Source organism: Diabrotica undecimpunctata, chromosome 3 (genome assembly GCF_040954645.1).
Source record: "Diabrotica undecimpunctata isolate CICGRU chromosome 3, icDiaUnde3, whole genome shotgun sequence".
In the NCBI taxonomy this organism is placed as follows: Eukaryota; Metazoa; Arthropoda; class Insecta; order Coleoptera; family Chrysomelidae; genus Diabrotica; species Diabrotica undecimpunctata.
In genome coordinates, this window is record NC_092805.1 from 37,075,337 (window position 1) to 37,102,447 (window position 27,111).

Sequence of the window (27,111 nt, forward strand, 5' to 3'; positions counted from 1 at the left end):
TCATTCCTAGAAGACACTAATGCTTAGTTTGACAATTTGCTTCTTCATAATAACGTGAAATGGCTGAGCAAAGGTTTAGTGCTTGAAAGCTTATTTGCAATACTTGACAACATAACAGAATGTCTGTCCACTATCGATATTGAAGAAAGGACGTTTTATTAAGACTGCAAAAAGGAAAAGAGTTGTTAACCACAATAAAAAAAGCCAAAATCAAATACCTCGGTCACATCATGAGAAACAGCGAAAGATATGGGTTGCTGCAATTAATTCTTCAAGAAAAAGTAGAAGTAAATTGACGACCAGCAAGGCGAAGAATTTCCACGTACGTGATTCAATACAACAACCACAAATCTTTTCACAGCCATAGTTTTCAAAATACAGATTGCCATGATGGTCACCAACGTCCGAAACGGATAGGCACTACAAGAAGAAGAAGATCGATAATGAAGCTGCAAACGACTATTTGGACTTCCTCTTGGACACAGAAAACGTTGCAATTATTGCATTTTTGGCTGATATCTTCAGAGATCTGAACTTCTTGAATTTAAAACTACAATGCAAGGGAAAAAGTTTTTCTAAAAAGATTGAACTTAAGATTTTCTAAGGATATTAAGGCAGAACTTTTGCATTTCCTCTCTTTAAATTCGTTTGTAATTGTTGAAAATTGTTCAAGTGTTGAAACTTGATTTGGAATTTAAAAAATGATTTGCTGATTTCCACAAAATTCAAAATGTTGTGCAACTGTTAAGCAACAGTTTTTCACTCTAGCCTAATGGTCTATGGACCAGCGAAACAGCAGACAATTTTCAAAGTAACAAAGCTGCGCTTCAGACGGAAATGATCGAGTATCAAGATTTCGTTTTAAAAGACGTTTATACTCAAGTTCCAGAAACGCTTGAATGGGACAAATTTTCTGTCAGAAGTGTAGTAGGTTTTCTCAGGAAATATAATTGGTGACCCCTGGTCTAGTGTTTCGCTAGCTTTAAATTCACTGTGTTCGTCCACTGGCAGATTTTCTCGAATATAATGTTGAATGTAAGATTTATTTCCTCAAGGTGCTTTGCAAGGATTACCACAGCCACGTCATTGGCATATGTCATATATGGCAAATCTAGCTTTATTAACCCATCATACATAATATTCCACAAGAGAAAGCCTAGCATCTGTGAGTGTGGCTGTGTGCGTGTGTGTGTGAGAGTGTGAGTATGTGTGTGGAAAGAAATATGACATTAGGCAAAGACTATTTTTGCCGCAGAACTTTATTACAAAAATTTTCAAATTTTTTCTTTAAATTTGTTTATAAACTTAATATTAATATAAATTTGTCTGAATACGATAACAGATTGCTGATGTTATCAGATATAGTAATATTGAGATGGTCTAAATCTAGATGTAAGTTCCAAGTATGATATCTGTGGTTAAGACATTAAAAAAATACGTGATTTAAATCTCCGGTAGATTGATCATTACATGAACATAAGTCAGTTTCAATGATTCTATGAACTGCCCTGGGAAAAAATTATGGTTAAATGGTAGCCGGGTTAAGGACGGGGAATGCACTTTATTATAGTTGTAATTAAAATGGGGAATACTTTTTGGTAAGCATGGATGAATAGTAAAATGATTGTTTCTGAATATCTTCTGAATCTCTTTATATTTTGTCCTTTATCTTCTTCTTCTTCAAGTGCCATCTCCGCGGCGGAGGTCGGCAATCATCATAGCTATTCGGACTTTTGAGACGGCTGCTCTGAAAAGTTCATTTGATGTACATCCGTACCACTCTCTCAGGTTGCGCAGCCATGACATTCTACGCCTCCCTATGCTTCTGTTTCCTTGGAACTTTCCCTGCATAAGCAGTTGGAGCAAGGTGTATTTCTCTCCGCGTGCAATATGTCCGAGATATTCTAATTTTCTTGTTTTTATTGTATTTAAAATTTCCATTTCTTTGTTCATCCTTCCAACCTCTTTGTTTGTGACGTGTTCTGTCCATGATATTTTCAGAATTCTTCTGTACACCCACAGCTTGAATGATTCCAGTTTTTTCATTGATGTCTCATTCAAGGTCCAAGATTCCATTCCATAAAATAAAGTCGAAAAAAGATAGCACCTCGCCAACCTAACTCTTAGTTCCAGTTTTAAATCCCTGGTACATAGCACTCTTCTCATTTTGTTAAAATTTGCTCTAGCCTTTTTTATTCTTATTTTGATCTCCTGATTGTAATCATTTGTGGAGTTAATCATTGTTCCCAGGTATGAATATTTGTCCACTTGTTCGACGTTGGTTCCGGTTATTAGAAGATTCTCGTTATTTCTTTGAGTTTTCGATATTCTCATAAATTTCGTCTTCTTGACATTCATTGTTAGACCATACTCTTTTACATACTCTGCTATTCTGGTCACCAGTCTCTGAAGATCTTCAATGTTTTCGGCTAAGATCACAGTGTCGTCCGCATATCTAATGTTGTTAATGGGAACTCCATTTACCTTTATTCCAGCTGTTTCACCCTCAAGAGCTTTTTTCAGGACCTCTTCGGAGTAGGCATTAAAAAGAATTGGCGACAATACGCATCACTGTCTCACTCCATATCTAATTTCAATTTCTTCTGACAGCTGTTCGTTAACACGTACTTTTGCTCGCTGTTTATAGTATAAATTTGATATGATCCTGAGGTCGTTGTAGTCAATCTTCTTTGATTTCAGGACATTCATTAATTGTTTATGTCGTACGAATTGTGTATTATTAACGTCTATGTCCAGTTTGTAATATATTCGGTTATGGATGACTTTAAGTAGTAACTTTAGCATATGAGACATTAAGCTAATGGTGCGGTAATCGCTGCATTCTCTTGCGTTTTTCTTTTATACTTTCCTGCTAAGACTGCTAATTAGAAAATATGATTTAAAGTTAAAAATGTTTGTAATTTCTGATATCTCTAAAAGTTTTATTTGTGTATTTTATTTTAATTTCCCATGTTACAACAAATGATTGAATAAATTAAGACAGCTGCTAGTAAAAAACATTAATTAGTAGCAATTTTAATTATAAAACTAAAATAACTTACTAAAATGTTTTACTAAACTAAATGTTACGTTCTGGGCGAAAATAATTATTGTGTTCAAATATGTTTATTTAGAATATTTTTTATTTTTGTAGAATTTTAACTTGTTTAAAAATTTTTTGTTTAGAAGGTTTTCTATCTTTATTGAATTTTTACTTTATTTTAGAAAGTAGGTACGACATTGTCTTTTAATAAGATTCTCATGTTTTACTTTAAACAACTTCTAATATAGAGTGACATAAATGTTTAGTGATTCAAAGTAAAACGATATCTGCAAAATTTCAAATTTTATTATTTAATTATTTTCGATTTAATTCGATTCAATTTGATTCATTTCATTTCAATTCAATTATATTCGATTTATTTCGATTTATTAATTAAATATAAATTAATTTCGTTTCAGTTCGACTACATTCAATTCCATTTCATTCAATTTCATTTAATTTAATTCAATTCGATTAAATTCGATTCCATTTAATTAATTCGGTTTTATTCGATCCCATTCTACTCAATTCGATTCAACTAGATTCATTTGGAATTAATCCCATTTAATTCGAATCAATTTCATTTAATTCGATATCATTCTAATAAACTACATTCAATTTAACTCAATTTGATTCAGTTCGATTCAGTCCAATTACATTAATTTGCATTTGATTGCATTCGATTGCAGTTGATCCGATTTAATTCCATTTGATTCGATTCGATTCGTCTGCTTCAACTCGATTAGAATCGATTCCATTCAATCTTATTCGATTAAATTTGACTACATACGATTTGATCCGATTTGATTCGATTCGATTCAATTCGATTTAATTAGATTCGATTTGATCCAATTCGATTCGACTCGATTCGATTTCATTCCATTTCATTCAATTCGATTCAATTCCATTCCATTTCATTCCGTTCGATTCCATTTGATTCCATTTAATTCCATTCAATTCCATTCAATTCCATTCGATTCCATCGATTTTATTCGATTGCATTCGATTGCATTCGATTCGATTTAATACCCCTCGATTAGATTGAATTCCTTGCGATTACATGCAATTCGATTTGATTTCATTCGATTTGATTACATTCGATTCCATTGATTCCATTCGATTGCATTCAATTGGATTCAATTCGATTACATTCTATTCCATTCGATTCCATTCGATTACAATCTATTCCATTCGATTCAATTTATTTCATTCGATTCTATTCCATTCCATTTCGTTCGATTTAATTCGATTGCATACCATTTGTTTTGATCTGATTTGTTTCGATTCGATTCGATTCGTTACGATTCCATTTCATTCCATTCCAGTCGATTCCATTCCATTCCATTCCATTCCATTCCATTCCATTCCATTCCATTCCATTCCATTCCATTCCATGCCATTCCATTCTATTAGATTCGATTTGATTCAATTTCATTTCATTTCATTCCATTCAATTCCATTCCATTTCATTCAATTCGATTCGATTTGATTCCATTCCATTCCATTTCATTCGATTCCGTTCCATTGCATTCCTTTCCATTCATTCCATTCTATTTCATTTTATCCCATCCCATCCCATTTCATTCCATTTCTTTCGATTCTTTTCAATTCCATTCCATCCCATCCCATTTCATTTCATTTCATTCCATTCCATTCGATTCCATTCCATTCCATTCCATTCCATTGCATCCCATTTTATTTCATTCCATTCGATTTCATTCCATTCAATTACATCCCATTCCATTCCATTCCATTCCATTCCATTCCATTCCAATTCGATTTGATTTGATTCCATTCCATTATATTTCATTCGATTCCATTTTATTCCATTCCTTTCCATTCATTCCATTCCATTTTATTCCATTCCATTCCATCCCATCCCATTTCATTTCATTCCATTTCTTTCGATTCCATTCCATTCCATTCCATTCCATGCCATCCCATCCCATTTCATTCCATTCCATTCCATTCCATTCCATTCCCTTTCATTCTATTCGATTCGATTTGATTCCATTCCATTCCATTTTATTCCATTCCATTCCATTTTATTCCATTCCATTTCATTTAATTGCATTCCATTCCATTTCATTCCATTCAATTCGATTCGATTTGATTCCATTCCATTTCATTCGATTCGATTTAATTCGATTTGATTCGAATCGATTTGGTTCAATTTCAATCTCTACTCTTCGAGTGGAGACCAAGGCAAAAAGCAATACGGAGCAGAGGACGCCCACTAACCAGATGAACTGGATGCAAGCCGCACAAGACAGAGGCATATTTAAAGAGTTGAGGGAGACCTATGTCCAGAAGTGGACGCATTGATGATGATTGTGATGATTTGGTTCAATTCTATTCGATTCCATTTGATTCGATTTCCATGTGATTCCATTCGATTTCATACCATAGCACTCGATTCCATTGTATTCCATTTGATTCCATTCGATTCCATTTGATTCCATTCGATTCCATTAAATTCCATTCAATTCGATTATTTTATTTTATTTTATTTTATTTTATTTTATTTTATTTTATTTTATTTTATTTTATTTTATTTTATTTTATTTTATTTTATTTTATTTTATTTTATTTTACTTTATTTTATTTTATTTTATTTTATTTTATTTTATTTTATTTTATTTTATTTTATTTTATTTTATTTTATTTTATTTTATTTTATTTTATTTTATTTTATTTTATTTTATTTTATTTGTTTTATTTTATTTTATTTTATTTTATTTTATTTTATTTTATTTTATTTTATTTTATTTTATTTTATTTTATTTTATTTTATTTTATTTTATTTTATTTTATTTTATTTTATTTTATTTTATTTTATATTTCTTTATTTTATTTATTATATTTTTTTATTATTATATTTTAAGATTTAATTTTATTAGTTTATTAATTATTTTTGCATAGAGCTGTGTTTACTAGTGTACGTAGTGTTTGGTCGCACGATCTCTCGTTTCATTGCGTTTCATTACATTTAATTGCCTTTCATTGCATTTCATCGCGTTTTTCACCGCAATAAGAAAGCTATGCTTCCAAAAATATAGATATAATTATTCTGAATGACCAACTTGAGACAAAGAGGTCTCTCGTCCTCAATTTATTTAGTTGAAGGCTAGAAAGTGTAAACACATGCCAAAAATAGATCACTTGAGAAAGGCATTCTGCCGAAACAGCTGTAATAGTAAACTATAATAAATTTTGTAAAAGTTTTGAAAATAAAGTTTTCAGTGTTCTATTTTTAGATAAAATTAATTTCCATTAAGTAAGGGTCGAATCCATCAGTTATTATAAAATTATAAATAAAGCCCATTATATAATAAAAAATATATTTAATTTAAATTAAAAAAAAAATTAAAACATTTTATAAGATAATACAAATTAAGGAATATTATACCTTGTTAAATTCTTTCTTCAAGAAGCAGATAGGCACTGGATAAAAGCAGCACTTGTGGAACAAAATTATATAAATAAAGTTATGAATTCCTCGTCACAGGACATCAAAAGTGTTCCAAAAGTATCCATAAATCCTCCGAAGTTCGTCAAAATGTACATCAACTAGATATGACTGCTTGTATCCATTCAGGACAGATAAAAAAATTAAAATTGCACGACCAATAGTATTCGAAGACAAACAAAGCAGTTACATATTTGAAACGAAAATCTCTATTTTTTTTTCATTCTAATGTACATTTTCGGGTGATTCTCACTCTGCGGTCAAAAATGGAATATCGCGGTATTTTACACGAAACAAACTAAAATCGTAAGTCCGACAGGGATAAACTAACGTTAAATCGTTCGATCAACTTTGACTTTGACCCATCCAAATAAGGGGTTCCATAAGATGCTTGTGTCATCTCTCAAGAATCGACAAGCAGCACAATTTTAACTACCAGACATACTTTTAAAACGGAAGAAGTTATACAGGGTCGCATAAATGATTACGTTCTGAATTAAATAAAATAAAGAAAAAATATAAGTTCTTTGGATCGTTACAATATTACACTCATTGGTAAACAAAATAGTCTGCGACAGTATAACGTATTTTTTTTAAAAGAGCTTGTTTAGAAAAAAGGTCGTGGAAATATAAAGTTTAAAGTGGTCTGCAAAGTTCAAAAGTTATTCAGAATTTTCATAATGATGTTAATATGTTTAATAAAATACATTAACAGTAAAACTACTGATGTTAATATATTATTTTTATTATCATATTTATCTAAGTGTTGGTGTTTATAGGCCGTGATAGAAATTGCCTATTACTGTCGTGACGTCTAGAAATTTGACAGACGCAATTTGTAGCCATTAGTACACCGGAATTTGTTACTTGATCCAAATCAGTTTTGAATATTTCGAAACTTTTGGGGAGATTTTTGTTATTAGGTTAAGAATTAGAATTTCTACAGCCCCCTAAACATCCGAAACATCAATGAATGGTAGAGTTTTATTTTGATAAACTCCTACAGATTTTTTACAGCAACCTAGATAAAAGTTTGCCTTGTGTCAGCTAAATCAATATACATTAAAATATACAACTAGAAGCAATGTGGTAAATTTCTGGGATAGACTGAATAAAAACACTACGGAATTACTAGAAGGACTCTTGTATTATGATTTACATTTATGTCTGGTATTACAAATTATTTGCATAGTTTGCAATGTTTTTATAAATATATTGTACACACTTAATGACAATGTATAAAGAAAATTCAATAAAACTGTTTATTTTCAATAATACCGTACATAAGTTTTTGAAAAATCAATTGCAGTGTACTCAAGCTTCACCTCCCGTGTCCACCGCGTGTTTAAGATATTCAAGATATGAGTCAGCTTCATCTTTTGATATAGTAATATCTGTTTCGTTACGAGCTCCTTTCTTGTCCAATCTGCTAGCCTGTGGTTTGGTGGGTAAAGCTGCCGAACGTATGCAAACATCTTTCTGTAAAGCAAAATAAATGTATGTGTGTTTAGGTGTGATCTTGTTTCATGTAATTACAATAAAATTATAAAGTAGTGAAATCTGAACCGTAGTCATACATAAAATGAAAAAAGGAATTTGAAAATATAACAACGGTATCAAACGTTAAGAATATAGGACGTGCTACGTTAGATCATAAAAATATTATTATAGATCTTCTTCTTTAGGTACCGTCTCCTCTAAGGAGGTTGGTAATCATCACAGCTATTTTCACTTTTGAGATTGCAGCTCTGAACAAGTCGACGGAACTGCAATTATACCACTTTCTCAGATTATTGAGCCAGGAGATGCGTCTTCTTCCAATACATCGTTTTCCCTGTTATTAATTAATTTATATAGATACAGGGTGATAAATCTTTGCGTTCAGAAACCCAAAGCAAAATTTTAGAAGTTCTGCTTCCCTAATTATTTTAATATGAAAGCTTTTAAAAATTGTTTGTAAAATACTTTACACAACAACTATGTGAAACACAACTGCAAAGTTATGCTACATCTAAAAAGTCAAACACAGGATATTAACGAAGAAACATTTGAGTACCAGGAAATCTATTAATTTTGATCCTAGAGATATTGAAATCCAACTGTTGAGCATATTTAACTAACTAACTTTTTGGTTAGTTAGTTGGAATTTTAGCAAAATGTAGGTTATGTCGTCGAGAATGCTCGAAATTAAAGCATGTTAATTGAAAAATCAAACAAGATATGGCAACAACGCAACCCAACCAAAGGTGGCGCCCATGAAAGCCAAACAACATGAGTAAATGGCACAGGAAGCATTCATTCTCTACAGCTTAATTCGAACCCTGGTCTTCTTTAGCAAACTTCTCCATTCGTTATGATCTATAGCTATTCTCCTTCACCATCGACTACCAAGCAGATTTCTGGCATCCTCATTCACATCATCCTTCCATTACTTTCTCGGTCTTCTATAGGTCTCTTCCTTTGCATTCTTACGTTCAACATTTTTTTGAAAGCCTGTTTTCTTCCATCCTAAATGAATGACCTGCCTATTGAAGAATATGAACCACACTCATGAACAAAAGGCGTGTCCTCATCTTCTTTATTCGTTGGGCAGTGAACGTTTATTATGGATAAGTTAAATAAGTGAGTTTTTATTTGTATCCTACAAATTTGTTCTCTAGCTGCTTGAAAATCTGTTACGAGGTGTTTGAGTTTATTATCGACTATAAATATCACTCCATATTCCTTATATCGTGTATCTAAACCACTTTAAAAGATGAGGTATTTTTGTGTTGCGGATACTCTTTCTTAACCATCTTGTTTTCTAAATTGCTGCCAAACCAATCTTGTATTTTTAAATTCACTGAATAGGCTGCTTAATGATCCGGGTGTATTCAAAGTACTAACGTTTTAAGTCTCAAAGAGAAATCCATGTTCTGTTGCCAACATCGTAGCTTTAATATCCGTCCATTCCGAGGCGTTCGGAAATTTCAAGTTTTTTGTGTGATATGTTACTAGCTTGTCACCCAACTCTTCTTTATCCGGACTTGGGACCGACACTGGTAGTTACTGAGCTACTTAATCCACCCAGCACTTGCCGGAGGTAGAGGATACAGAATCAAAGCACGTCAAAATCCAAATACCAACTGTTCAGATGCCACCCATGAAAAATGTAAATATAAACAAAAATGGGCCCCCAAAAAGCAAATATTGGATTAATGCCACAAAAAATAAACACCTTATAGCACTTAAAAATTGGAAAACTATTTACAAAGTTCTCTAGACATGTATGAGTTCTCGTGTACTTTATACGGGAATAAGGTGAATAGATCGATTGCAGAATTACGACTAATGCAGAACTTACTGAGGTTCTCTTTAAAGGCCGGTTTACACGTATACAGTAACTGGCGCCAATCGCACTGACATGACAGCGCTGGCTTGGTAGTGGCATCATGTAAACATTTTTTGCGCCATTCTAGCGCTATCCGCCAGAGCTGTCTCGAATAGAGAGCTGGTATAGAGGGGGTCCTTGTCCACGTCCCCTCTAACCCCGTACCAGCGGTTTTTAACACGTGTAAACACATCTTTTGCTAGCCGCTGGCGTACCTGTAAAGAGCACAAAAACGACTGACTTCGCCAAGTAGGAACTGGCGTACCAGTGAAACTTTAAACTGTAAATGTCCCTTTTACCACAAACATGATCAAAAGATATAGAGGTAAGAGAATATTTTTTCGTTGAAAATGTTCCTTCGAAAAATCTCCCAAGTGCAGCAAATACACTAATCGACAAAGACAAAAGTTTTAATCACAATAAGTGTGTACCATTTTATGTTTTGTGTCGTGTAAATGTGTAAAATTTAAGTAATAAGGTTAATTTACTAGATAAACTTTTGACTCTTGGATTATGTAATTATATTTTAATGACTAATTTTTCGAGGGGTTGCCACATATTTATAAAGATATAATATATATATATATATATATATATATATATATATATATATTAATATATACATAATATATAATATATATGTATATACATAATATATAGTATATATGTATATACATAATATATATACATATATATATATATAAATGTATATAAATATATATATATATATATATATACATATATATATATATATATATATATATATATATATATATATATATATATATATATATATATATATATATTGTTGTGATTTGCTTATAATTGTAAATCTACTTATATAGTCTGAAATGTAATAAATTTATCTTTATCAAACAAATCAAAAGCAAAAAAATATCTCAGGGCTGAAAATAATTTTTATATATTTTTTTTTAATTAAAACGTGGCTTCAAAGTATCTTCTGCTAGTTCCATTTAAGAAAGATCAACAAAAAGAAAAAAGAAATACTAGACAATCAATTCTGATATTATAACAATTGTCCTTTATTTTAAAATATATCCAATTAATTGAAAATTCCGTTACACCATACACTATAAATAGAATAATAAAAATATAATCAATCATCCATCAAATCACACATCCCTTAATAATCAATAAAATTTAACTACACATATTTCTAAATCAAATATCTCTTAATATAAAAATTTTAAAAAGAATTATTGGTTCCTTTGCTTGGATTGTGCCCTGACCAGATCGCAATTTACTTCCCGGATCCTATCAATTTCCCTGCTCGCTATTCCGCCTACTGTTTCTTTTGATAATCAAAGAAAAAGACAAACAGTATGTGAAAATGTCGAGATGTCTTTACCACAAGCTCCAAACTCCAAGATAAACAAACTGCTTCCTTTCAGACACAACGAAAATATATCTGTTTGTACTTACAGTAATGCCTCTATTTCTACTGGCATTCGTCTCTGCTTACCATAATGGCTGCTTAATTTTCCACACAAAACACTAAACACTACTTCTTATAAATTCTCAATTACAATATCTTCAGAAAACCACCAAAAATTAATATTTTTTCAGGAGCATCTCAAAATTCGCATTCTAGTTTGACAGTTATTTTGACAATCCCCCTCTCTCTCATCCAACGCATCATCGGATTCTTAGTCCATGAAATTTTTTTGTTTTTCCAAAAATTACCTGACGTTAAAATACTTTCCTTCAAACGAACTTGAATTTTTTTTTTAACTTTTATAAAGAAGAAAACTCAATAACCAATAATCCTTACTTATTACTTTCTAATCTATTATAACCGCAAATGTCAAATAGTTGTGTACTAAATCTAACTGCTCATGTCCAAACCGTATTGTCTTTTTTTATCGGAGAAAACTTTCCAAATCACTTATTCACTTATTCGAAAACCACTCATGTACAACTAAACTATTTCTATATACAGGGTGTTCTCGATTTTTTTAATGGTCTTTCTAATTTTAATTTTATCTAAAATTTGGGGATCTTATTAACTCCCCGCCTGGTGAAAAGATGAAAATTTTCCGCATATGCAACAAATTTTCTCGCGTCAACACTTAATTTCAAACGAATGAGATTACCCAAATTCCTTAAATCAAAAATTTTATTTCTACTTAAAAAAAAAACCTTTTCGTTTTCTATTCCTGATATTTGTATACATCGTGAATATTGAAAATTCCTCTGATTCTTTCCGAATCCATATGTCTCAGGACATAACTATTTACACCGTTTTCATTATTTACGATATATGGACCCTCAAACACCGGCATTAGCTTAGCACAAACATTGTTGGTGATGTTGGATACTCTCAGAGCTCTCACCAGCACCTTTTCGCCAACCTTAAAAGTAACAGGCCTTTTCCTGTTACGGCCCTGTCTTTGGACGTATTTCTCATTACTTCTTTGCAGTCTTCTCCGCACCAATTCCAAAACTTGTTGATATTCTCGGATGTTTGTATCTTCCCACGGCCTCTCTGGCATTATTCCTTTCATAACATATTCCGGGGTTTCTTTTGTCACCGTGCTCGGGATCGTATTTAAATATTTTTCTATTTCTGTTATTTTTCTGTCCCATCGATTATGTTGTCCATCTGTAGCAATACGAAGAAATTTTGTTACCTCTTGGATAAATCTTTCCGACGGATTGCTCTGAGGGTGACGAATGCTGAAAAAATTTGTCTCTATTCCTCTTTCCCTCAGCTGTCCTTTTAAACGATCGTTTCCAAAATACGTCGCGTTGCCCAATACAATCCTCCTTGGCGTTCCTACGGAATCTATGAAATCGTCAATTTTTCTCAATATTTCGACTCCTTTTGTCGTGCGACAACTATACAATTTCACGTATTTTGAAAATACATCTACCATTACCAGGATGTGTTTATTTCGTTGATTTGTTATGATTAAATCGCTCAACATATCGATTGCTACGATGTCCAATTTGTTTCGGGATACGATGTTTTTGGCGACATTTTCATTTTTGTAATTCTTACTTTTATATCTTTGACATTTACTGCACTTTTGGGTCATCTTCTTAGCTATACAATAATCTTGTCGACAAATATAATTTTCACGGAAAACTAACCATACTTTCCGGGCTCCAATATGTCCGTTACTTACATGTAGGTTTTCCATCAGTTTCTCGGCCAGTGTTGGTGTCACCAAATATAATTCTTTTCCTTCAATTCTTTTAAAGAAAATATCGTCTTCCCTTTCTACTCTTCTTTTATCCTTTTCCTCCAAACCTTCTTGATTCCTTCTTATTTCATTAAGCGAGAAAATACGGTCTTCTTGTGCCAATCGGTTTAAACCTACATGCAATTCAATCGTATCCTTTTTTCCTGTTTCTTCATCCCGGGTTAAAGCATCGGCTATGATATTGTCCTTTCCTCTGATGTACTTGAATTCAAAATCGTACTCTTGTAGTAACAAAATTCCTCGATGTATTCTGTTATTTACTAATCGATTCTTCATGATGTGGACTAAAGCGGCATGATCCGTCTCGATTGTAAATTTCGCTCTCAATAGGTAGAATCGTAGCTTCTCAACACAAAATAGTACACTCGCAAATTCGAGTTCAGTAACGCTATATTTTCTTTCATGCGTTTTCGTTACTCGAGAAATAAAACATATCGGAACTTCCTGTTTATTCTATATTTGTGATAAAACCCCAGCAAATTTTTGAATTGAAGCATCGGTTCTCAGAATAAATGGTTGGTGGTAAATAGGATGATACACCTTGATTTCTTTTGAGAACTCTTCTTTTAATCTTAAGAAAGCTTTTTCTTGTTCTTCCTTCCAATTCCATCTAACTCCTTTTTTTAGTAATTTAATTAGCGGTATTTGTTTCTCGCTTATATCTGGGATTAGTTTTTTAAAGTAATTCACCATTCCGAGAAAACCTCTCAAAGTTTTCAAATTTTTCGGTCTCGGATAATCATTATTTATTAAATTTACTCGGTCTTCCGCTAAAGTAATTCCGCTCGTGTCCAGTTTAAACCCCAAATACACTACTTCCTTTTAAAAAAATTGGCATTTTTCTATGTTTAGTTTCAAACCAGCCTGATCCAATTCTTCCAGCACCAATTTAATGTGTTTCAAATGACTACTTGAACTTCAAATGACAACTACCTTGAAACGATATACTATCCCATCAATTGAAAAAGCTGTATAACTTCGGCATTTTTCTGCTAATGGAATCAACCAAAAACTATGTTTTAAATCAATTTTGGAAAAAATATGTGACCCAGTTATTCTTCCAAAAATAGCCTCAATATTTAATGGTGATTCATATTGGGATACTGTATGCTGGTTGATGTTTCTCGCATCTAAACATAGCCTTAAATCTCCACTGCTTTTCTTCACTATCACTATTGGATTGACATAGGGTGAATCACATCTCTCTATAATCTGATCTTCCAACATTTTCTCGATTTCTCTTTTCACGTCTTGTCGATATTTATACGGGATGGGGTATGTTTTTGAACGAAAACTTTTTCACCTCAAATGTATGCTCGTAATTTCTGGCCACTCTATTTTCTTCGTTTATTAAATTTTCGTAGTTTTTTAACATCAAACGCATCTCCTTTTCTTGTCCTTCTCCGCAAATTAGTTCTTCTTCGTTCTCCTTATCTTGTTTACATATATTTACGGATTATTATTTGGGGATCTTATTAATATATATATATATATATATATATATATATATATATATATATATATATATTATATAGCTGTAGCTTCCTCCGTGGTTATTGTCAGTAGTTTCCCTGGAAACCATCAGGATCTTCTAACTTTAATGTCACAAATTGGTCGCATTGCTCCTGTAGTGATCCTTTCCCAAGTTAACATGCTCCTGTTCAAATTTGGCTGCACCGTACTGAAGACGACTGGTAGTCACAAATATATTACCGCTAAGATATAAACCGCTTACTTGCTTCTTCACGGTTTGAATAAACAAAATATAAGCTATTAAAGGTTTGGTATTGTGCCTCGTACCGATTTAAAACTCTGGGAAATTTTATAGAAAGCTAATTATGGAGGTCCATTGTTATTTTGCTTTATCTAAAACAAAATTTGGGCAAGGTGAAAGTTAATACTGAAAACCCAGGAGTTTTTATATGGAGTAAAAGACCATTGGTTTATTGTGGTTATTTATTGCTGACCGCGAAGAAAGAACATCCAAACCTGACAAGTGAACTAGTGCCAACAGTTTTAAACGGTGTAAAAGTAACCTAACCTAACCTAATATAACAAGATCTGCATATTCTTCCAATTACGTGCATTCCAAATACGACCCCCATACCATTAAACCTTTCATCAAACTGTATTCCAGGAGTTAAGCAACATTGGGCATAGCGTTAGGCCTCCAGCCTAACAAAATTTAAAATATTTAACACACTGAGATCTATCCTTTCCGAGAGATCAAAGGACCGCATATATAAAATACATTGCAAATTCAACAATATTTTAATGTGAAAGAAATCGCAAGAGCACTAAGTGTCAGGATACACAACCAGGAAAATACATCAAAAACAGACTTCGATAAATCACATATATGCAAAAATACCTAAAACAATGACCAAAGTGTACAATGGAAAGATGTATCAATAATCATAAAAGAAAAGAAGATATGAAAAAGAGAAAAATAAAAGAAGCAGTTCTCATCCTACTTAAAGCAGAAAAATATGTAGCAAACTCATCTGCAGGAAGTAGTAGGCTCTGCTTTCCAATACTAAAAGAAAAAGTCAGAAACAAGAATATACTGTACTATATACGGTACTATATATTGACGGATTAATATAAAGTTGGGGACATATCATCTATACCATTTTTCAAAGTAAAAGCCTCGACCTTTCATAGGCGCCAACATGGTATTATAATAAGAAAAATGTAATCGTAATTACATTCAGAATTTTAGAATTATATATTAAATAAATATACAAAAACATTTCTTATTATTAATAATTTAAATTTTAGAGCACCTTTCCATATCACTAAAAGCATTAAAAATATTTTGATGGGCCAAGAAGTTCCTCAAATCATTTTTTATTGGAATCATAATGACCATTTAAAAAAAATAGCAACAAGATGCATAAATAGCATGCCTAAGGGAATTACTATACTGCTTAAATCCAAGGGTGGCTTAAAAAAATATTAGTATTGTAGTTAAATTATGTGGTAATTAAAATGTTTTGTTCAATAAATATACAAAAAGCCTTACACTATTATTTGTGTAATCCTCTTATATAATATAGCTAACATAGTTATAATAATAATTGATAATGAAATAAAGAAAACCAGAATTTGTTAAGTCTAATAATATGAGCAGGGACTGTAGCCTGCATAAAAAAATCTTTTTAATGTTTTAATTATGTGGCAATTCAGTTAAATAATACTCTAAGCATAATAGCATGGTTATTTTTCGCTCGAATTAACTGAAAATTACTTTAATTCATTTAATATTGAAAAAACTATTCCGTTTTTATTATTAAGTGGAACTATATTTTATAATTAAAAATATTTTCTATATCTAGAAGGCTAAAGTCATTAGATATTTTGTGACATGGTGTATACCAGAGCCAATGGCACTGACAATTGGTCTTAACCGAAAATTTTTGTTGTACTCATAAATATTGGGAAGGCCGTACACTTGCGGTAGTAGTGTTTTTAGCGAAACCACTACCAAACGTTGCTAAAACGATCCATTGGCTGGTCTAAAACATATAAGGATTCTACAAACTCTACACTATCGAGAAAACAAAAGATATATTAAAACCGACTGGTATACGCTAATAATATACATTGGCCTAACTAAGCCTATGTCTCCTACTTAAGGGTGGCCGCACACAGAAAGAGCAAAACTGTTTTAGTCAAAAACGTTTTTGTTTGAAACGAAAACGTTTTTGTTTCCACAAGAAACATTTTGTTTTCAAGAGAAACAAAATGTTTGCACAAACCATACTGCAATCAGTTTTATTAAAGATGTCGACAGATAACGACGAAATTGCACTAGTTTTCTGGCAGTGTTTCCTCCTACAGGACAAAAAACGCAAAATAAAAGACAATTTTGGGTGCATCCTATAAATGAGAAAAGAATCTGGCCTCAATCAGTACAATTAATTTTTCTGCGTCCACTTCCATGATACACACAATATAAACAAGCAAAATATCGCTGTTTCCACATGTGCTTCTTGTTGACTACTCGAGCGGTTTCAAGAAGGGAATTCCAAAAACACGTTGCGCCTGCGTACATTGAAATGTTCCGACACAAAACGAGGATCCGGTAATCCACATCAAACAGACTGACTGAAACTAAATGAGCCTAAACATGCTTTAGACACACGACTAATCAGTGTGCGTCAGCTCATTTCATTTATATGGAAACATCAGCATCAGACTCGTTTAGTCAAAAACGTTTTTGACTAAAACAGTTTTGCTCTTTCTGTGTGCGGCCACCCTAAGTAACATCAGTTTTTGAACGGTAATCGACGTCCATTCTGGTGATTTTATGTGATTTTAACCTTTGTATAAGAAAGTTGATAGTAATCTTTGTATAACATAGTCAAATAATACGTTGATTCTTGCAATACAAAATTTGTAGTTTTTTGAAATAAACCGTTTTTAAAAACTGTCCAGGAACGACAGAAACCATCAGTGGCACAGTCTTGTGGATTTTCCGATTTCATTAAGAAATTAGTGAGTTGTAACTCTTTAACGAAAAAACAAATTTTCTCAAACTTTCCCATCAGGACATCCACTACTGACAGGAACATAAATGTTGCATTTTTGGTAAGCGATTATTGTTTCTAGTCAGACTCGCTTTTGCATATTAATTCCTTTTGTGAAAGTAATAGAAATGTGAATTCTTGAGAATGAAATTGGCATATTTATGCCACATTGTAACTACAGAAGTTGTTAAACCAAACCTAGATAAGATTGATGCAATCCTTAACTACTGAATTCTCAAAAGCACTCGCGAAATGAAAGGATTTTTAGAAATATAAGGATATTATAGGAGGTTTCTAAAGAATTTTGCTAGATTATCAAAGCCATTAACTAAATTTTAAAGAAATGTCCTAAAATAAAACATAATTCAGCGTTATTAAATGCTGCGAAGATTGTAAGAAATTGTTGACTAACGAACCCATTCTTCAATATCCTGACTTTAATGAAGATTTTATTCTGACCACAGGCACAGATGCAAGTAATGTAGCATTAGGTGCAGTTTGATCACAAATCGTAAACGCTCAAGATAAGCCCGTATCGTATGTTTCGACAACCTTAAATGAATCTGAGCAAAAGTATACTACCATAGAGAAAGAGCTTTTTGCTATCGTATGGGAAACATTTTAGGTCTTACTTATTTGGTAAATGTTGTTCTCATGTCACTGAAACGACCAAATTCGCGCTTAGTAAGACGGCGCTTAAAGTTTGAAGAATTTGATTAAAAATTGGATTTATAAAAGGCAGCTGCAATGCAAATGTTGATTCTCTATCTAAAATAGAAATCCATTGTAACGAATTCCATACACATGGAAGAACAAACACAACAATAGATTCACAGACAATAATGATAACGAGTCGAAAAAAATTATACCGAAGGAAACGATACTCAGGAAAATAAAGAAGAACACAATGAAAATGTTAATGAAAGTAACAATGATGGAGAAACAATTAATACCAGTATAGAAGAGCCTATACTAGGCATGCAAATTTCCGAAAGCCCATTAATGGTTTTGATCATAAAATTGTAATAGATTTTTTTACACTTAACTACGAAACCAACAATGGTTGTTTTTATTGGGCAAAAACTATTTCGCAATAAAAAGAGACTTTACATTCAAATTTTTAAAATGATAATTAAAAATTAATCATTTAGAAATGATGTTGAGCCCAAATACAAGCATACTGTATATTTCAAAGACGAAACCTTTATAGGATGGGTATTAGAAACTTTAAATAAAAAATACTTTCAGAAACGAACCACTGAGGTATTATAATATATAAATGGACGTGAAATTTGTTCACTTAATAAATATGACCGTACTCCTTCAAATCAAAAACTAATGATTACTCCTACGTCTTTAAAATCCTTTGAAATAATATTTGCTGACACTTTCCCCTTTTGCCAAGATCAAAAGTTTCTTAGATACATTTTCTAAAGATGGTCAAGCATATCCACTCTCAGTACTTACAAGTATAGAAATCGTGAAAGATTTCCAAAATTTAATGACACACCATTGAGTTTCTGATTTAGTAACAGTAGATTGTAAAACAGAACTAAAAAATTATATTGTACACTAATTCTTTGACATGCATAAAATCAAAGTCATTATGCTACAACGAATAGCCCTTAATCAAAAAGATCCATAGAAAGATTTCACTCTACCCCTTATGTGGCCTCTCAGAATAATTTAAGATAAAAATTCGGATACAAACCACATGGACTATGCTATTTTTGGTTGTAATAATTCGATACACTCAGTTGCAGATATTAATATAAAGAAAACATTCGATATTGATATAAACCAAAAATTAATTAACAGTTACGTGTAGAAACATATACAGTACATTCAACCAACTTACACTTTTAAACTATTACCGGAATTAGCAGAAAACTTTTCGTTGTAGTGCAAGGTAAACTGCACTGGTGTTCTCCATAATGTTTAACACTTTAAATATATGTGTCATTAACCCGTTTTTTTTAAATAGTATTCTTGAATAATGTTATTTAACGTAAATTTCTTTCACCTACTTATTTATTAATTTTTTTCTGAAACAAATACTACTGTGCTAAGGATAATTTATATTCAAAGTAGATATACAAAGTACTAAAATATCACAATTTTTGTTAAAAAATACTTCGGAGTAAGCTAGAACATTTTGTCAATTTAAATAGTGGTGGTTAGATTGACGATATGTCTGTTAGAGTGTACCGTCTTTGAGGCGTCTGCAATTACGGCTTACAGTTGGGGTTTGGGTAAATATATTTAACTTTTTATTTTTAAATAAAAATACTCGTACTAAAAATAAAATAATTGTGGGAAACATTTTAATTTGTTTATGTACATATGTATTTATATAAACACATATGTACATATGTACATATGTGTTTAATTATGTTTATAACATAATTAAATTACAATCGGCATTTCTAATGATCATTAGGCTAATTTTCTTAATGCGTTTAGGATTTTTGTAAGCGGTTATATTATATTTTACCTCTTAAGCACAACAGTTAGAAAGTTTCTGTCATATTGATCGAAACTCAGAATATTATAATTCGAACGTGTAGTTTCAAGTGACCATCATGCCTAGACGTATGTTCGATATTGGTGAATTAATTGAAAATGTGCATAAATACTTTGAAAGAGATCATATCATGGAAAAAGACAATGGTGGACCTTTAAAGTCATTAATATATATAAATTAACGCGTTTGTGACGCACTCGGGATAAGTGAAAGTAAGCTAAAAACTGTTACTGTCAGAGATTATCAAGAAGATCTTACTGTGACTAAGTATCACGAAGACAAGGAAACAACTCTTAAATATTCTAGGAGCATTGCCTTAGCTGATGGGGAAACATTTTAAATTCGCAATATTTTTCATCGAATGCGTGAAAACAATCTACATGTCAGTTTAGATAGTTTTCTGGCTAAAATAAGAGAAAGACAAGTTTCTGAAATTAAGAGGACTAGCCTTTTGAAAGTGTTGAGAGATTTAGGATTTAAATTTAAAAAAGAAAATAGAAAATAATAGGTTACTTTTATGCGAAAGGAGTAGCGTGGTTCACAAAAGAATATACCAAGTAGACTTAAATCTTAAAATGCAACATTCGTATACTTAGATGAGACATAGATATTTGCAAAGAGTGGAATTAAAAGATTTTGGCAAGACGACAGCATAAAATTATTAAAACACACAGATAGAGAATGCCAAAGATACATCATTCTTCATGCAGGAGGGAAAGAAGGATTTATAGAAAACGCAGATTTGATTTTTTCTTTAAAATCAAAATCTCCTGATTACCACTAAAACATAAATGTAGATACGTTTGTTAAATGGCTTGAAGAGAAACTGTTACCTAGTCTGAGTGAACCATCAGGTATAGTTTTAGGTAATGCATCTTACCATACGAAGATTTTGGAGAAACAACCAAAACAGTCGTGGAACGTACCGAGCATAAAAAATTGGTTAGTTTAAAATAATATCAATTTTCCGGAATACGCCTTCAAATCAGAGTTACTGGAAATTTGGAAAAAACCAACAGTTTATATAGTTGACCAAATTGTATCAAGTTATGGATATCAAATACTACGATTACCGCCGTATCACTGCCAGTTTAATCCCATCGAACACATCTGGGGTATATGTAAAACGTATTATGATAATCACGATGGACGCAGTGGATACAGTGACGATGCAGTTGTGGATATGTAGCAAGAAGCTCTTAAAACTGCAACTTCAGAAATATTGGCCAAATTGTATCAAGTTATGGATATCAAATACTACGATTACCGCTGTATCACTGCCAGTTTAATCCCATCGAACACATCTGGGGTATATGTAAAACGTATTATAATAATCACGATGGACGCAGTGGATACAGTGACGATGCAGTTATGGATATGTAGCAAGAAGCTCTTAAAACTGCAACTTCAGAAATATTGGCCAAAACTGTAAATAAATGTGAAAAATTAATGGAAGAGTGGTGGATCCGGGAAAATAAAATTAGGGTAATTAATCCAGTGATTATAGATTTACATAATGATAGCGGTAGTGAATTTAGTGACGATGATGATGATTTATAAATTTAAATAATCAGTAAGTACACTATTATAATGTTATTTACAAAATAATTCTACAGCAGGTTAACCATTATATTTATACATTCATTCTTAGCCAAATAAACAATGATATTGAAAATTCCATTTGAATTTTTGCTCATTTTATACAAATTAACTCTAACTGATAATACGGGCAAAAATATTCTAAACAAAGTAAGTAATTAAAAAGATTATGGAGAACTCCAGTGCAATTTACCGTGCCTTTTACTACAACGAAAGGTTTTCTTCGAATTCCATTAATCCTTTAGAGGTGTAAGTTTGTTGAATGTACTGTACTGCGTTTCAAACGTTAGAATCAGTCTGGTAAATTGCCAGCGGGTTTGCCATATTTCGCCCATTCTGTGAATTATCATAAATAAATCCTCCTTTTGTATTCAACAGCAGTTAACAGCGATAATTCTCTACAAGTATCTGCCTAATACTTTAATTTGCTTCTTTTTCTTAGCGGTCATAAAACAAATAATAATTTTCTGACGGTACTGAATAATTACTTTTTCTGTCAATTCACTCGTGAAGGGTCAACAAAACAGTATGCTCGATGGATGGATATTGCTCGATGAGCTTAATCATCCGGTAACACCAGTGGTACAAAAAATATTTTATATTTCATTTCACATAATGTAAAAACTAAAATTGAGGTGTTTTTACTTGTTTGAAGTAGTCTATTACAGTTGTTGATATTTTGAAGTTTGTTGATTTTATTATATAGTTGTCAGTTGGATTTATATTCAGTTATGAATTTATGTCATTTATTCATATTCAGTTATTAACAAAAATGTACGTTCATTATTTATAAAGATTGTTAAGGTTAAAAAATATTAGTTCTATAATATTTATTCCTTTCAACATTGTTAAAAATAAAAAAAACTTCGGTGCATAATATTTGCTTCTTATATATGAATAATATTTTTTCTTATACAACAGGGCATTATAGACCATAACGTCCACTTGTTATGCACTAAATAAACAAATAATATGCAAGTGAAAAATAATTGTTTTTAGATTTACTTATACGTAACTAATATAAAAATTTGTACGGAAGTTGTTTTTTGTTTTTTTTTATTTAAACAAAAATGACCCTGCATCAACTACTAAGAGTTATTAGCAGGGGGTACAAACACAAATTACAAGTATTTAATTTCTTACAATGTATTATATAACTTAAATATATTCTATTAGATACTCTAGAATTTAATGTCTTTCAAATATTTCAGCACTTGGTTGAACTGGCAGCTTAGTAGATCCTTCATGTTGGTAGAGAGGTTATTTTTTCTTCTTTCTCGGGTGTATGTTTTGCATTCTAACAGAATATGTTTCACAGTGATTTGTGTCTTGCAGTTGTGGCAGAAAGGGATGGCTTCTTTATTTATTAAGTGTATATGGGTTGGTATAGTATGTCCTATTCGTAGTCGAGTTATTATCACTTGTTCACAACGTTTGAGTGGGAGTGGTAAGGTGGTGCCGACAGTTTCTATGACATCTTTTAATTTGTTGGATGTGGCATTCCAGTTATTCTGCCATAAGTTGGTAATATGTTTTTTAATGGAGGTTATGTGGTCGTTTCTTGTTAGCATGTGTGATACAGGGATGCTTTCATCTAGTGCAGCTTCATTCGCAAGTTGGTCCACTGCTTCGTTTCCCTTGATTCCCACGTGTGATGGCACCCATAAAAAAGTTATTTCTATGTTGTTTGTTGATAGTAGTATGAGTTCATTTTTATTAGCATTATAATTTCATTTGATGGATACAATTGCTGTAAAGCTTTTAGTGTACTTAATGAGTCAGATATTATAATATAATGAGGTGCGGATTTTCTTCTGCAAACTTTCAGTGCCTCTAAAATAGCCTATGCTTCTCCAGTTAATATGCTACAACTCGGAGGGAGTCGTATTTTAAAATGGTCTGCTCCATGTATGTAAGCGGCTGCTAGACCTGATTGAGTTTTTGATGCATCAGTGTAGATATGCTCAGAATTTGGATATATGGATATTATTTCATGGTATGATTGATGTATTACTGTTGGGTTAGTGGATGTTTTGGGATAGTGAGTAAGAGATGTATTTACAATTGGTGGACTAGTTGACCAAGAGGGAAAGTTTTGGGTTGGATTTATGATGGCACTAAACTGCTCACAGTCGTAACCACTGAATTTAATTCTGTCATGAAAAGGGAGTGTATTCATAGGTTTATTTTTGTAATTATTGATACATTTAGGTTTTAAGATATTTGAATGCATGGGATTTTGATGATTTGATGATACACGAGTTGCATAATTTAGTGACAATTGTTGCCTTCGTAAGTGTAAAGGTAATTCGTTAGCTAATACTTGAAGGCTATTGGTTGGGCTAGTTCTAAATGCGCACAGAGCAATTCTTAGTGACGTTGATTGAATTGAGTTTAGTTTTTTTAATGTAGTTTTTTTGGCAGTACCATAACATATTGAGCCGTAGTCTAATTTGCTACGTATAAGTGATTGGTATAAGTTTAATAGGGTTCTTGTATCTGCTCCCCACGTACGGTTTGAGAGAATTTTCAGGAGATTAATTCTAGGTTGACATTGTTTTTGCAAGGCATGTATATGACTTTTCCAGTTTAGGGTGCAATCTAGAGTTAACCCCAGGCAATTTATTTCATTTGTTTGTTTTAGAATATGTCCATTTAAAGTTAGATTAACTTTCTTTATATTTTTCCGTTTGCTGAATATTATGTACTGTGTTTTTTCAGGAGAAAAGTTAAAACCAGTTTTAAGTGACCATTTTTCCAGCGTGTGTAAAAACTTCTGTATTACTTCAGCTGCACATTCCACACTTCTGCTTTTGTGGTAGATAATCAAGTCGTCTGCGTATAAATTGGCTTTAATCGGTAATCTCATTTCGTCCAAGATGTTATTTATTGCAATCAGAAACAATGTTGGGCTTAAAATGTAGCCTTGCGGAATTCCATTTTCAAGAGAGCGTGGACTAGAGTTATAACTGTTAGCTCTTACTTCAATGTGTCTATGAGTTAAGAAATTTTGTATAAAAGCTAGTATGTGACCCTCAATTTCAAATTTCTGTAGTGTTTTTAAGATGTTATATTTCCATGCAGTGTCGAAAGCTTTATTGATATCAATAAAGACAGCTAGTAATTTTTGATTGTGTAGAAATGCTTCATGGATTTCAGACTCAAGCGATACTAAGTTGTCGGTAGTGAATCTGCCTTTACGAAACCCACTTTAATAGGAGGACAATAACATTGAGTTTTCTAGATGCCATACTAGTCTGTTATTTATAATCTTTTCCATTAGTTTACACATACTACATGTCAAGGAGATTGGACGATATGACAAGGGATCGTCTTTAGGTTTGTTGGGTTTAAGAATTGGGATGATAATTGAGTGGCTCCATATCTTGGGAAATATATTATTGAAAAATATTGATTTAAATAGTTCTAGGAGGATAAGTTTAGCTGATTCTGGTATATGTTTTAAGGAAATAGGTGGAATATCATCTGGACCGGAAGTGGTATTTTTAAGACAGTTTAGAGAATAATCAAATTCCTGTTGAGTTATGTTTTCATTTAGGGGCGATTTGCTGTCATGAATTGAAATTTTAAAGGATTCTTCATGATTTTTGTATTTAATGAAATTTGAGTTTAGGTTGCTATCACTAGAATTTAGTTGATACACATCGGCTAATACCTTAGATATGTCTTTTTTGTCGGTAACAAGATTATTATTGTAAGAAAGAGTATTAATGTTGATGTAGCTGTTTGATCCTTTAAGGTTTCGGATCTTTTTCCAGATGGTTTCGATAGGAGTTGAGGGGTTTATTGATGCAACATAATTATGCCAAGACTCTCTTTTGCTTTTTTTAATTAAATATCGAGTTTTTGCCCTAAGCTTTTTAAATTCCAGGAGATTAGCATCTGTTTTATGTTTTTTAAGAATATTCAGTGCGTGTTTGCTTGCAGATAATGATTTGGCAATTTGCTCATTCCACCAGGGTACCGGTATCCTATTACAAGTTTTTGTTGTTTCTTGTTTGTCATTTAGAATGTCAATTATGATTGGAAAGTGATCACTGTCATATAAGTATTTTAGTGTCTTCCATTGTAATATAGTTGCCAGTGATGGACTGCATAGTGAGATATCAATGGATGAAAGATTCCCATTATAGGAATTAAACCTGGTGGGTTCCCCAGTATTCATAAGTATTAGATTTGAATTAGGTATTGATTGTGTTTTGTAATAAGTTGCCGCATTTGTCTGTTTTTGAACTTCCCCAAGTGGTGTTATGGCAGTTTGTATCCCCTAATAAGATTAGTGGAGACTGTATCTGATGTAGTAAATTAGTTACCTCTTGTATTTGGCTTTCCTGTGGGTGTGGAATATATATATATATATATATATATATATATATATATATATATATATATTACAAATGTTTATTTTCATTTTGTATATCACCTGAACTGCAACGGCTTCGAGATTGGTATTAAGATTAATAGGCTTAGCTTCAATATCATTTCTGACAAAGATAGCCACGCCCCCACTGGCGTGTTCTGTACTCCTATTTTTTAGAAAGGGAGTATAATTTTTTAGGTTTATTATAGAATTCTCTTTGAAGTGAGTTTCTTGTATACACAGTATTAGTGGAGAATATTTTTGAATTAATAGTTTGAGTGATTCAAGGTGAGCGAAATACCCATTTGGGTTCCATTGAAGGATTAGTGATTTATCCATCGGATTTTTCGGTCTGTTCCGTTGAAGATGTGTGAGTGGGGTTAAGTTTTTTCTTTAATCTGGTAATGTTGTTTTTTAATTTAGAGTTGTGAGAGTAACAATGAAGAAAGTTAAGGATATCGGTTAATTCGGAAGGTTCATTTGAGTAGTTCTTTGAGATAGTTTCAGGATGTTTAGCATGAAGAGTATTAACTAGAAAGTCGCATATTTCATTAAAATTTAATATGAATGGAGGTGATCGGTTTTCAATTTTGTCTTTTATCAATTCTAGAGAACAAATAATGTCGTCATTAGAGGTTTTAGTTTGCTTTTTAGGTTTTTTTAGTTTATGTGTGATAGGAGGAGTAAAGATTTGTGACTCCGTTTCTGGATTATTTTGGTCGATGTCAGGTGAGGATGAGATTTGTCTTTTAATTTGAGTAGATACTTGAGTAAGTTGTTTATTAATATTAACTGAAGGTTGCAGAGTTATAGTTTCAGCAGGATTATTAATAATATTTACATTTTGTGATATTGTTTCTTTTGGTAAGGAGGGTTGACTTCGTTTTCTATAGTTTCAGTTATGCTGGCGTTCGTTTCCATATTTTGTTGTGTTTCAGGATCTCTATCATCTGTTTCAGGTGTCGT

The 27,111-nt window shown here is 32.0% G+C and overlaps 1 long non-coding RNA gene across 2 annotated transcripts in view; it reads right to left on the reverse strand.

Moving 5' to 3' along the window:
• Positions 1 to 27,111, reverse strand: part of LOC140435558 (uncharacterized) — a 78,309-nt gene that overhangs the window by 28,290 nt on the left and 22,908 nt on the right. Inside the window, exon 2 of one of the 2 annotated variants that reach the window (XR_011950173.1) lies at positions 7,641 to 7,991. The exons of the other annotated variant lie outside the window; for it this stretch is intronic. This is a non-coding gene — a long non-coding RNA (uncharacterized lncRNA). Of the gene's footprint in view, positions 1 to 7,640; positions 7,992 to 27,111 lie in introns of those variants that run through there. 2 annotated transcript variants of the gene reach the window in all.